Source organism: Ascidia mentula, chromosome 4, assembly GCF_947561715.1.
Source record: "Ascidia mentula chromosome 4, kaAscMent1.1, whole genome shotgun sequence".
Lineage (NCBI taxonomy): Eukaryota > Metazoa > Chordata > Ascidiacea > Phlebobranchia > Ascidiidae > Ascidia > Ascidia mentula.
In genome coordinates this window covers 1,249,320-1,263,365 of record NC_138569.1, presented here as the reverse complement: position 1 = coordinate 1,263,365, position 14,046 = coordinate 1,249,320, and the positions used below count along the sequence as shown (strand labels likewise).

At 37.8% G+C, this 14,046-nt stretch overlaps 1 protein-coding gene across 1 annotated transcript in view; it reads right to left on the bottom strand.

The window, feature by feature from the left end:
* Positions 1-14,046, bottom strand: part of LOC145899869 (uncharacterized) — a 194,946-nt gene that overhangs the window by 117,697 nt on the left and 63,203 nt on the right. The gene's annotated exons all lie outside the window — the stretch shown is intronic.

The window sequence follows — 14,046 nt, the reverse complement described above, 5'->3', positions numbered from 1 at the left end:
AAGTCACCGGCTGTGACGGCATAGAGCCCATTGCCCGCGTACAGCTTGGCGACAAGGTCTCTTGTATAGGCGAACATTTGAAACCTTTCCGGTCCATAGGATTTTTTATAATTTTGCACAGGGCTTGCCTAAGGCCTGCTGATGAACGTGGTATAAGTTAAAATACCAACTCATTTCAAATTTCCCAGCGAAATGAACTTAACTGCAGGTCACCGGCTGTGACGGCATAGAGCCCATTGCCTGCGTACAGCTTGGCGACAAGGTCTCTTGTATAGGCGAACATTTGAAACCTGAAAGTTAAGACCGGTATTGATTCAACCAGCAACCCAGCCCAACCTAAGATTTTTGTCCGTCGCAAGCCAAGACGTTTCAAGGAGTCGGCGGCTTTATTAAAATCATTTCAACAAGCCAAAAATTTACCAGAATGTTACCGCCTATGTTTATATTACCATGGTAAAAAAAATATGTTGATAAACTACAACAAAAAACTTTCCCCCCTTACAATTTCCCAGAATGAAATGAACAATATAATGCGATTCGTGGAATATTTGTTTTGTCGACGTCTCCTGGGTCAACCACTTGTTGGTATTGAATCATTTTGCGGCCGAGATTTGAAACCAGGTTTGATTGTGGAAGGAACCATGTTGAGTGAAATGTTGATTGACAAAATACTGGATGTGAATTTTTTCCTAAACAACGTTTTGTACTTTGAGGCCATTATTTGCTATTTAATGAGTACGAGTAGCAGTACATACGAGGAAACGAGCAGAAGGGTCGGTTCTAAACCATCGATTTTTGTTCAAAAAAGAACACAGTTAAATTTGCCTTTTTTTTGAGAAGGTGTATAGATTGACACAAAATTTTTGAAATTTTGTAACGCATATTAATACGCATTTTCATAAATCAGCTATAACTTTTTTCATAGGTCGACAGGAAAAATAATTCTACCACCGTTGGAAAGCCCTTTGAATGCCCTTTAAAATCCCTTTACAGCGATACCTAACTTGTGCGCGATTTCGCGGGGGAAATATGTTTACCGGCCGAATATTGTTCATAACCTCGCCCCCCAAAAAACATTTTCGATCATAACTTTTTTTTTTCTAGGCACAGCAAGAAAAATATGTTTGTTTTTTTTCGACAGTAGCGTTGCCAACGAGTTCGCGTCATGAATGATTTATTTAATTCGCCATTATCGACCACTAATGTATTTTTCGCAACATAGTTGTAACTAGAAATGTTGGAATCATCAAATTAAAGTCAGCACAAAGGTGAGGTTAAAGTTATGACATCACACCCAAAATGACGTCATGTAATGTCACTGAGCAAAGAAACGCAACATCCCCGTCTCATCGAAGTAATGTTGTATCTGCTGTACCCTTTGGTCTGCCGATAATCAGGGACAAATAAGCCTTTGGTTTGTGACGTCACAGTGACATACTTCTGTGTGATGTAAAACCTTGTCCTGACCTTTGAGGTAACGTGTTCTTTGGATTCTCCTATGCTAAAAACTATTCGATATCTGCAATAAAAGACGACTTCTCCTATCTAAACAATGCATTTTTTCGACGCGAGCGCCTTGTGTCATGTCAAGCGAGTTTTCTACATTTTTTAGTTGACGTAGAACCGTGAAACTTTGGATAAATGTTTGTTGTAGATGTACCTTTAATTTTACGCAAAGTTGCCATGGCCGTGTCATGTGCACTTTAAGTCACGCGAGTAATCAAGCCTACAAGTTGGTTGCGTTAAGGACACAAACTTTGGCGATTACACTAATAATTATTATATTTAATTGTGTAACATGTATAAAAATATTTTATTTCTTGCAAAAATATTTATAAAACTTGTTTATGGCAAATTTTCTACTTTTTCGCTTGCACCTTTCAATCAGTGTGGATGCTTTCGGGTGTCGGGAGCGTGAGTGATCGGCCTCATTACCCGCTGACTTGAGCGGCCGCGCATCTGATCGGAGGTGAAAAGGCTCAAAGTCGTCGGCAAGTTTTCCAATCAGAGTTAATCAACTATTTTTATGTTTTTTTAAGAAACTCTATATAAACCTAGATGTTACGGACAATAAGCTCCCCAGTACAAAATAATTATTTCCCGCCACTACAGTGATTTTGTTGTCGACGTCTTGTGACGTAATAAGAACCTATATGATCCCCAAGTTTCGGCCGATGTAATGTTGAGGCCGGTGCAATGAGCCTGTATGTGCTTTAATATTCTATTTGAATACAGGTGTGGTCTAAATCTTTCAAAATCGAAACCTAGAAATTTATTTCGAGAATACTGAAATAAACGTTAATATTAAAACTTGACCGACCTTATGCAACCAGTTCAAGAACTGTAAGGTAGAATGGAGGAAGGACTTGAATTCCACACTAGGGAAAATGCTGTTTCGATCCATTTCGTTTTTTACAAGGAAGTACTGCCAAAATTTACAGCAATCTTCTTTGTAAGTTTTCGAAAAAGTTTTGAAATGTCTTCTTCCATGTTCAATGGTTTTAAGATAGTCTGTAGCCAAAGAAAGGTTTGTGATATGCTTGATCTTCTGTTGATAAATTGTTGCGGTTGTTGACGTTGGATCGGTTTTAGTCCAGCTGAGTCGAGAGGTTTATGAAACGGGCTTCTCTGGCAAGCAGACAAAGTGGGGGATTCCGGAGAAGAGTGTTCGGGATCGGTTGCTGTCCACGCCAGGCGGTTTGTATCTCCGTATACAGTCAAACCAAGCGATGACTTTTGTTTAGACATTGCGGCTCTGAGTATGCCCGGAGGAAGGATTGACCACGCGTTCGTTGAGTTATCCAACACTCCCATTGTTGAGGATGTCGAAGCTGTCGTCGTAAGCTTCGGTACAAACAACATCCTCAACATACACGGGAGCTACCAAAGCATTGCTAAAGTCGTGGTGCTTACAAAGTAGCTCATGAACTTGGTTAATGTTCTTTACCCCAAGGCCAAATTGAGTTTATAATTTTGAACTTTGACATTGTTGTTGCTTTGCTTTGTAACTTGTTTGCAACTAAATGAAAACAAACTAAACAAAAAAACGATCTTCTAACAAATGGTTTCATCGTCTAACTACAAAGGAAACCTCTTATCACAAAACTTGTGGGACTAATGTATTTAGTTCTATCACCGTCGTCCGTCACAATATTTGTCTCCGCTATCGGTTATGGTTGACTACATGGATAAGTACAAAGTTTTGAAAAGATAACGTATGGGAAAAATGGATAAGTATGAAACATATTGATGGGTTGATTTTGGTTTTAATTAATTATGTGTATTATGCAGATTTACCACAGTGGTATACTCATGCCGCTTGCTGGAAGACGAGGATTTTGCGCCGCAGAAATGAACGTTCATAGAAACTGCGGTTCCAACGCATTTTCTTGCAAGGGATGGTATTCACTTAACAGAGGAAGGTTCAAAACTGTTTCTTTCACAGGTGGAGGAGAAAGTTAAAAGAGGCATTGTACGAGTTTCCGAGAAGAACGAGTTTCCGGCTCTAGGGTTTCAAGCCACGCCGGAGAAACCCAACAGACCGACGATACTGTGGTTGAAAAAATGGAGCATTGGAGAAAGATGAAAATGTTCCGAATTTCTGAACCAAAAATTGATTAAAACGTGAAGCGACCAAAAACGCTTCTTTTTAGGAAAACAACATTGTAAAAATAACCGAAGCTCTTGCTAATATTGACCACCATTGTGCTTCATCAAGTAATTTTGTTGAAGGTGAGGATGTATTTACTGAAAACGCTTTCACTAATTTGCCCGTTGTTGGTGACGCTCCTGTTGAAATTAATGAAGAAACGCTTTTTAGGACGCATATTGGTATTTCTATGTAAATAAGTTTTGTTGCTGGGAAATGCCCAACCTATGCTACAATAGAAATTCATGCATCACCAAGCAAAGCAGTGATGCATATAAGTTAAATTTACGGTTGAATGAGCGCACATGTGCGTGCTGTTGTCATGGCGAATTAGGGTGTTTGGGGCAATTTTAGTGAGGTGTTGGGCTATTTCAATTAGGTAGTTACTTGCTGGTGGGTGCTGCTGAAAATTATGTTGAAAATGGAGCACAAAATTCAGGCTGTATTTGTGGAAAAATAAATCGTTTAAGTGGCCGATCATTCTTAATTTTATGAAAGATCCCTCCCATATCTAAAAAAATTGATCAAAATTAGTCACTAAAAAATGGTTTAGCCATCCCCTGGGGGCATTAGCCCCCCTGGTTATTCAATTTTTTGACAAAAAAAGCAACAAAAATTGGAACTGAATTTTGCAGAAATATGAATCGTTCAACTACACCCACTCATTAGCATTTTTTGAAGGTCCCAACTATTCTCTATGCAATGGCATCACATTTAGTTGCTGAAAAAGTGCCAAAGCCCTCCCCCAGGGCTGTTTATACTCCCCTGTTGGTCATATGATCTTCCAGGAGGCCCAACAAGTCCTTGTTCTGTACAGTCTCAACCAGGAGCAAAATTTTTTTTCAACTTTGAAGATCTTTAGGTCCCTATGTAAGTCACAAGACCCATCAAGGGTAATTGGGAAACAAGCGGAACAGTCGCTAGATGCATTACAGCTGAGGGCCTTGAAAACAGGATTTCTCCAATTTAATACCCATATAGGTCCTGTAATGTACCCATTCATAATAACGAAAAATTCCAATAAGTTGTCTTCTATCAACATTTATTGGTTTTAAAACATGCGGACTGGTGTTCGTTAACAAAATGGTTTTACAAAAAGAAATTGGGCAAGGCTCAGTTAAAACAAAGGGTAAGAGTATCACAACATTTTTGGAAAAAATAAAAATAAAATATTATTGAAAGATGTTGTGCGCTATGTAATTAAACATTTTAAAGCGCCACAAATGCTCGCTGTGTGGAACCATATAGAATACTAAAACATGGAATAGAAACTCCGCAAAAAGTGCGTCGTCACGCATAAGTAACACTTTATGCGAAATGAAAAATGCTTTGGGTTAAATGCAATTTTGGTGTTTTCTAGGGGGCTTAAAAACCTATTAAATAGAACATAATTTAAAACTTTTTTAAAGAAACAAGAAGTTTGGTCCCTTGTCTTTTGAAATATGTGGATGATTTTGACCAAATCGCGTCGCATCATTTTTTACGGCGATTTGCTTTCTACTGCCTTTTGGGTCAAAATATGAACAAATAATTGCGCGCTTTTGCTGTTTGCAAGCAGAGGGAGTCTAAATCGAGTAATATTATCAACTACTATGCTTGTTATGTCAAATCAACTACTTTGTTTGTTATGTTTTTTTCTAGGACAGTATCTGCACACAGTAATGCGGTGGTTTGGGAATATTTATTTTGCAAAAACAGGTCATATGACATAAATAGTTGACAAAAGATATGATGCTTTTTTCTGCGATTACTGTATCTTGTTGAAGATTGAGATGAAGATATTATGATAAACTAAATTATTAAAATCAGTTGATATCAAGAAATACCTCACCAACACCATGTTCATACTGCTGAGCGCAAATATTGCCAGTGAAGTCCAACACAAAACAACATTTTTGTGCATAATATGGGTTGAAAAAGTAAAGCCTTAACAAAATATATGTTGCTTGCTTGAAAATACTCAAGGGCAGTGGGAGTACTTCCAATATAAACCAACTATAATTTGTATGCAAGTGTTTGCATACGAGCAAGTTCTGAAAACTTCTTCATCTTTTATAATAGAGGGCGCTATGAGAAAGATCAACTTGTGAAATTTTATTTTTCTTAATTCAAAATAATTATCCATTCTTTTGAATTGAACTTGTTTCATCAAAGCCATCAAAATATTGATTGCAAAATAAATTCATCTCGCCGAAAAAGATTTAATACCATCTTTATTGACTTTAAAAAGAGAAAAATAAACTTGTTCCCGTATCAAAAAATGCATTTTAGTTATCTTTCTTTTGTTTGGTAGGTACAGGAACAAAGGCGAAATATTCGTGAGTTGATCTTCAATGTTCCAAATAATAATAAATTATTCGAGGACATTATTTCTGGTGTCAAATTGTGGAAAATTTAGTTTGCTAAGCAAAACAAAATGATTTTATCAGGTCGCTTGTTGCCAAAATACAGTTGATTACACCTTGTCAAAATTTGTGTGTAACATACGTCACAGAAACCAGTGCTTGTATTGCATAATGTTTTGCGTGTAGTGTTTTTGCCCTAACGATTGTTACATTCTATTATATTCGCTTCGATTGAATCGTTCGTATTGCAAAGGTTGTATGTATCGACAACCTAAAGTTATTTACAAAGGTGCCCCGCTTGGGTCGACTCCTTTCTTGAGAATTTACAATGATGCCCCGCTTGGAACATTTCAGTGGATCCAGGAGGACAACTTAGTTTGATATTGTGCTTGTTTTTTTTTATAGCCGTATCACCGAGACGTTCTTCCTGCGATAATGACGTCTTTAGAGGCCATGTGTGGATTTAAACCTTAACTCCTTGCACTAAACTTGAGTTGTTTCGGTTTGATGAAGCACGTAACTTCTAACAGGCCAATTTCTCGCATTGGCAAATTTGATTTTGTAGACTTTGATTTTGTAATGCTTGCATCAAACTGTACAATATTGAATACCATCAAACGCATTAAAATTTCGTAGTTACTTTGAATGTGCATTTTGTTCGCTCAATCGCATTAACCGACTTCTTAATCGCCTACAGCTGATGTTATGTTCATCACCTGCAAATCTGGGGGGAAGTATTTGTAACATACGTCACAGAAACCAGAGTCCTTGTATTGCGTGCAGCTTTGCACATGTATTGTATAATCCCATAATGTGACCCAAATGATTTATCCATCGAATGTTCTCGAGTAAAGTGATTCATTGTATTATATTACTTCAAGCGGCTCATGGTATCACGTGACATTATTGACCAATCAGCACTCAAAATGCAGAGCTTTTGAAAAGCCCAGTGTGTACCTAAAAAGATTATTTTATTTTATTCTCTTCGATTCGATTCTTTTAATATTCTATTGAGGAGCTTTCAAAAAGCCCCGTTTTAATGAAGCCGATGACAGTTTAAAATACATAAATTATTCGCGAAGTTATCCGAATTCTAATTGCTTTATAGGACTGGCAGAAGCAGGCTAAACAGTCAAAGAGGCTCAATTCGCGCTATCGAGGCACTGTTAAATATCTCTGAGACAATTAAAGTTATTTACATGTGCATATGACATGTAATTTCCACCTTAAAAGAACAAAAAATATATATATGTCCCTGAAAATTTCAGGTAGTGCTTTTCAACTGTTGTTTTTTCATTGTTATTTTATTGTTTTTTTCCTTGTTATTAGTTAGTTACCTTTGAGAAACACGCATGCAATTATGATTTGACAAAAAAATAATTAAATAATGTTTAAGCTAAAAATACATAAAAAAAGCTTAGCCTGAAAAAAAGACACAAAAATCTCTCACTGTTTATTGTCACTGTAAACTTTGTCACTGTTGTCACTTATTATCCATAAGTGAGAAAATAATCCAGCCTTTGTTTGGGAACAATTGGCATATAGCTCAGTTGCAGGGTTTAAATGTGGAAGTGCTTGATCTGCTTTTTTATGTATGCGACATCGGATAACAACTTGTTAAGGTTGCCATAATTTTTAAGTAACTTTTCAGAGACGGTTGGGTGAGTTTCGCAGCGCTTAGAATGGCGGAACGAGATTTTATTTAAATCTCATTATCTGTCAAGGATAGAGTGCAGAATAGCGTGAAAGTAATAAAAATCGGTAGAGATCCCACGTATTCCATCAGAATGACCTGAAACACGGGTGTTTTTGCGCTTTTTTGCATTGCCGGTGACGTCACTTTCAACCAAGTGCCAAACCACTTTCCGCTTCATAGGATTTTATTTAAATCTCATTATCTGTCAAGGATAGAGTGCAGAATAGCGTGAAACTAATAAAAATCGGTAGAGATCCCACGTATTCCATCAGAATGACCTGAAACACGGATGTTTTTTCGCTTTTTTGCATTGCCGGTGACGTCACTTTCAATCAAGTGCCAAACCACTTTCCGCTTCATAGGATTTTGTTTAAATCGCAGTATCTGTCAAGGATAAAGTGCAGAATAGCGTGAAAGTAATAAAAATCGGTAGAGATCTCACGTATTCCATCAGAATGACCTGAAACACGGGTGTTTTTTCGCTTTTTTGCATTGCCGGTGACGTCACTTTCAATCAAGTGCCAAACCACTTTCCGCTTCATAGGATTTTATTTAAATCTCATTATCTGTCAAGGGTAGAGTGCAGAATAGCGTGAAACTAATAAAAATCGGTAGAGATCCCACGTATTCCATCAGAATGACCTGAAACACGGATGTTTTTTCGCTTTTTTGCATTGCCGGTGACGTCACTTTCAATCAAGTGCCAAACCACTTTCCGCTTCATAGGATTTTGTTTAAATCGCAGTATCTGTCAAGGATAGAGTGCAGAATAGCGTGAAAGTAATAAAAATCGGTAGAGATCCCACGTATTCCATCAGAATGACCTGAAACACGGGTGTTTTTGCGCTTTTTTGCATTGCCGGTGACGTCACTTTCAATCAAGTGCCAAACCACTTTCCGCTTCATAGGATTTTATTTAAATCTCATTATCTGTCAAGGATAGAGTGCAGAATAGCGTGAAACTAATAAAAATCGGTAGAGATCCCACGTATTCCATCAGAATGACCTGAAACACGGATGTTTTTTCGCTTTTTTGCATTGCCGGTGACGTCACTTTCAATCAAGTGCCAAACCACTTTCCGCTTCATAGGATTTTGTTTAAATCGCAGTATCTGTCAAGGATAAAGTGCAGAATAGCGTGAAAGTAATAAAAATCGGTAGAGATCCCACGTATTCCATCAGAATGACCTGAAACACGGGTGTTTTTGCGCTTTTTTGCATTGCCGGTGACGTCACTTTCAATCAAGTGCCAAACCACTTTCCGCTTCATAGGATTTTATTTAAATCTCATTATCTGTCAAGGATAGAGTGCAGAATAGCGTGAAACTAATAAAAATCGGTAGAGATCCCACGTATTCCATCAGAATGACCTGAAACACGGATGTTTTTTCGCTTTTTTGCATTGCCGGTGACGTCACTTTCAATCAAGTGCCAAACCACTTTCCGCTTCATAGGATTTTGTTTAAATTGCAGTATCTGTCAAGGATAGAGTGCAGAATAGCGTGAAAGTAATAAAAATCGGTAGAGATCCCACGTATTCCATCAGAATGACCTGAAACACGTTTTTTTTGCGCTTTTTTGCATTGCCGGTGACGTCACTTTCAATCAAGTGACAAACCACTTTCCGCTTCATAGGATTTTATTTAAATCTCATTATCTGTCAAGGATAGAGTGCAGAATAGCGTGAAAGTAATAAAAATCGGTAGAGATCTCACGTATTCCATCAGAATGACCTGAAACACGGGTGTTTTTTCGCTTTTTTGCATTGCCGGTGACGTCACTTTCAATCAAGTGCCAAACCACTTTCCGCTTCATGGGATTTTATTTAAATCTCATTATCTGTCAAGGATAGAGTGCAGAATAGCGTGAAAGTAATAAAAATCGGTAGAGATCCCACGTATTCCATCAGAATGACCTGAAACACGGATGTTTTTTCGCTTTTTTGCATTGCCGGTGACGTCACTTTCAATCAAGTGCCAAACCACTTTCCGCTTCATAGGATTTTGTTTAAATCGCAGTATCTGTCAAGGATAGAGTGCAGAATAGCGTGAAAGTAATAAAAATCGGTAGAGATCCCACGTATTCCATCAGAATGACCTGAAACACGTTTTTTTTTCGCTTTTTTGCATTGCCGGTGACGTCACTTTCAATCAAGTGACAAACCACTTTCCGCTTCATAGGATTTTATTTAAATCTCATTATCTGTCAAGGATAGAGTGCAGAATAGCGTGAAAGTAATAAAAATCGGTAGAGATCCCACGTATTCCATCAGAATGACCTGAAACACGGGTGTTTTTTCGCTTTTTTGCATTGCCGGTGACGTCACTTTCAATCAAGTGCCAAACCACTTTCCGCTTCATAGGATTTTATTTAAATCTCATTATCTGTCAAGGATAGAGTGCAGAATAGCGTGAAACTAATAAAAATCGGTAGAGATCCCACGTATTCCATCAGAATGACCTGAAACACGGATGTTTTTTCGCTTTTTTGCATTGCCGGTGACGTCACTTTCAATCAAGTGCCAAACCACTTTCCGCTTCATAGGATTTTTTTTGAATCTCAGTATCTGTCAAGGATAAAGTGCAGAATAGCGTGAAAGTAAAAAAGATCCCACGTTTTCCATCAGAATGACTTCAAACCAGGGCTTTTTCACTTTTTTGCGATTTTTAATGAGGCCCAACGCTCCACCAGATGAGCTGTACATGATCGCAACGATTAGAGAAGTCAGATTTTGGCCAATGCAGTGTTTTGTGCACAAATTGCCTGGCAAAATTTGCATTTACGATATCCACCATTGTAATAAAACAACACAGAAATGTTTACATTGCATGTACTATAGCTGCCAAATACCATAGCTGCCAAATGAGGGTTTTCGCAATGTGACGATCCTGTCTCGTTATGCGATAGCCTTTGAGGTACTTAATGTTATCCGATTGGGAGTTTTTATTGACGAATGGTAGTGGCGAAATCGTCGGATTTTAACCTTATTTCCATACCGACATTAACATCCTTTGCAACACTTCTTGATTAAATATGCCAATTGCCCATCATGCTGGTTGACTTGATTCGATATTGTGCATGTTTAATTTCGATTTACGTCGCTGTATAAAGTATGTTGATACACATACCAAACGCGTTTGTTAGTCTTTTCATAAACACGCCTAACCCTTGCGAATATGTACATGTAACCATTTATGTTGACTTCCTTTTAATACGAAGGTTGCTTAGATTTATATTTCGCCTTGTAAAGGGCGTCATCAGTTTGCGTGGAATGCAAAACACATATAAGCAATGTGATAAACATTTGAAACATAGGTCCAGCAAGTATCAAACCTTTTACTCAGCACTATAGATACGGTAATCGATCGACAGCCTGCCAGGGTAGCTTGGTTCCATCATCCAGTAAGGTTTGAACAAATGATTTTTTCTCTCGTTTGTTTTCCTTTTTGTATTGCGAATGTGCATGACCGCCATTAGGCCTATTATTAGCATTGCGCACACCTTTATCGTCAATTTTGCGTGTAAAACGTACTGTGAACATACATTATTTTTCAAACATTTTTTTTCACGTTCTGAAGTACATCCCAATATCAGGGTTAAGTACTTTTTAGCGTCATTCGATTTACATTGCGGTCGTGTGACGCAAACCGCCTTTGACATATGGGTGAAAATGTACCCGCAATCGCGTTGATAAGAATTTGCATTGACACTCACCAAGTCGCATGTGGGACAATGTCAGAACTGGAAGCTGCATTGATAAAAATTTGTCATCGCATTCCATTGTTAGGGGAGTTTGTTTGTGACAGGGATACTTCACCCTACGTAATTGGCTGGGGCTTTCTTACCCAAATTTTATTTACGAGCCCACTGTCTTTCTCTCACAATATCGCATATCACGAGACTATATGTTTATACGGTAACGCATTTCGCCCTTTTCTGACCGTTCTATTTGATTCTAAATATATTCCATTTTATTTTATGCTATTTAGTTACATTTCATCAATAAACAATTACACCCAACTGCCTGCATCTTAGCCAAGTGCACTGGTAAAGGGACAATTTAAAGGCAATTAGCCACCATTATCATCGTGACATATTGCAACTTCACATTCAAACCCTAAACGTAAATTATGTTGTTTTGGACATACTGTTGGCCAGGCTTTAAATAACGAGCACGTTCGTTATGTTGTTTGGGACATCGGTGTCATAATTCGCCATATTGTACGCGTACCTTAGATAACGTGCGTGTGCCGTAATAATGAACGTGCGCGTTATCTAAAGCCTGGCCAACAGTGTCAAATTCCGAATAAGAGCGACATCATGTGGAATAATAAGGTACGCGCGCGTTAGTAAGCAGCACGTTCGCTATTAGTTTACATGTACCTTAATTGGATATATTTCATGGCCAACCGTGTCATAAGTCAAACTGATGTACGCATACGTAATTAACGAACATGCAACTAAGTAACGTGCGCGCATGTTAAGTTGGCCGATAGTGTAATAATCTTAGGTAAAATTACCTGTACTGTCGTCGTATTTTTTCATTTCAAAGAACAAATAGTTAGCTTCAAGTCAAAGCTTATGGGAGTCGATATGCCCTTGTTTTCTGCTTTTACTTTGCAAATATCACTCATGTATCCATCTTGTGGATATCTGTGGTTCGCACCGTTTACTTTGATGTCTCGCAACCCCAAAGAGAACTTAAAACGTGAGGTTTCACTGCAATCAACTCTGCTTTTTGGCAAGCTTAACACAATTAAATTGCGACGTAAAGATGCAAACTTTGTAAAATTATTGTGTGGCATTGCAAGCGCTGTAAAATTCTTTTGAATATGGGCAGCCCATGCGCACTAAAACAAAGTATGTACATGTTTACTATAACTTAAAATCAAGATAATTTGTAAGGGCATATGCGCACGTAAAAGTACAAGGTTAGCTGAGTATACAGCGCAACTTCGCTGTTCAAATGTTTAATTCTGGAAAAAGAGGACAAATTTGACAGAGGATAAATATTTGAAACATACATTTCGGTACTTACAAATTTGTGCGGGGCCATGGTATATTTGGGCCTGTGATGAAACACTTACATTTTTAAGCAGTTGCGATAACATTTGAGGATTTGACATAGATCTGACGCTGCCTGCCACTAGATGGATACATGAGTGATATTTGCAAAGGTGAAAGCAGAAAACAAGAGCATATCGACGCCCATAAGCTGGTGACAGTACATGTAATTTTACCTAGGATTATGACACTATTGACCAACTTATCATGCGCGCACGTTAATTAGTTACGAGCACGTTAATAAGTTGCATGTTCGTTAATTAAGTACGCGTACATGAGTTTGACTTATTACACGGTTGGCCATGAAATGTATCCTATTAAGGTACATGTACAGTAATAGCGAACGTTTCCGACTCATAAAAATTTCAGCAATCTTTGATCCTGTTACCAGAAGGTACTTACTACAGATGATGCAGAAATGTTTATGAACTCAATTGTCAAAGATGTGGCAGATATCAAAGCTTCTGATAATTTAAAACTGTCCGAATAAACGTGCAATGTTTCTTCTTTAATTGTGCCTGTTTACTCAATTTGTTTCTTAGATTTAGTGGCCACCATAAAAATTGTGTTTCTTATATGTTTGTGTAACAAGCAAAGATCACTTTCACCTGTGATACATCAACATCATGTATAAATTTACCATTTTTTAAGAGAAAATATCATTTCATTTGAAAATGTTAAATCAAAATATTTATTTTGGTATACCTTTACGGTCATTTATATTCACTACAAAAAGAAGGAAAAACAATTGGACGCATATTGCACAATAAAACGTTCTTTGCAAGTTCATAAGTGTGACACATTGTGATTAGAAGGGAAAATATATGAGATTGTGTGAAAAATCGAGTGTGTCACTCCATTAGATTTTGCGACGACATAAATTCTGGACAAATACAGAGATTAAAAAAATCCTATGAAGCGGAAAGTGGTTTGGCACTTGGTTGAAAGTGACGTCACCGGCAATGCAAGAATGCGCAAAAACACCCGTGTTTCAGGTCATTCTGATTGAATACGTGGGATCTCTACCGATTTTTATTACTTTCACGCTATTCTGCACTCTATCCTTGACAGATAATGAGATTTAAATAAAATCCTATGAAGCGGAAAGTGGTTTGGCACTTGATTGAAAGTGACGTCACCGGCAATGCAAGAAAGCGCAAAAACACCCGTGTTTCAGGTCATTCTGATGGAATACGTGGGATCTCTACCGATTTTTATTACTTTCACGCTATTCTGCACTCTATCCTTGACAGATACTGAAATTAAAAAAAAAATCCTATGAAGCGGAAAGT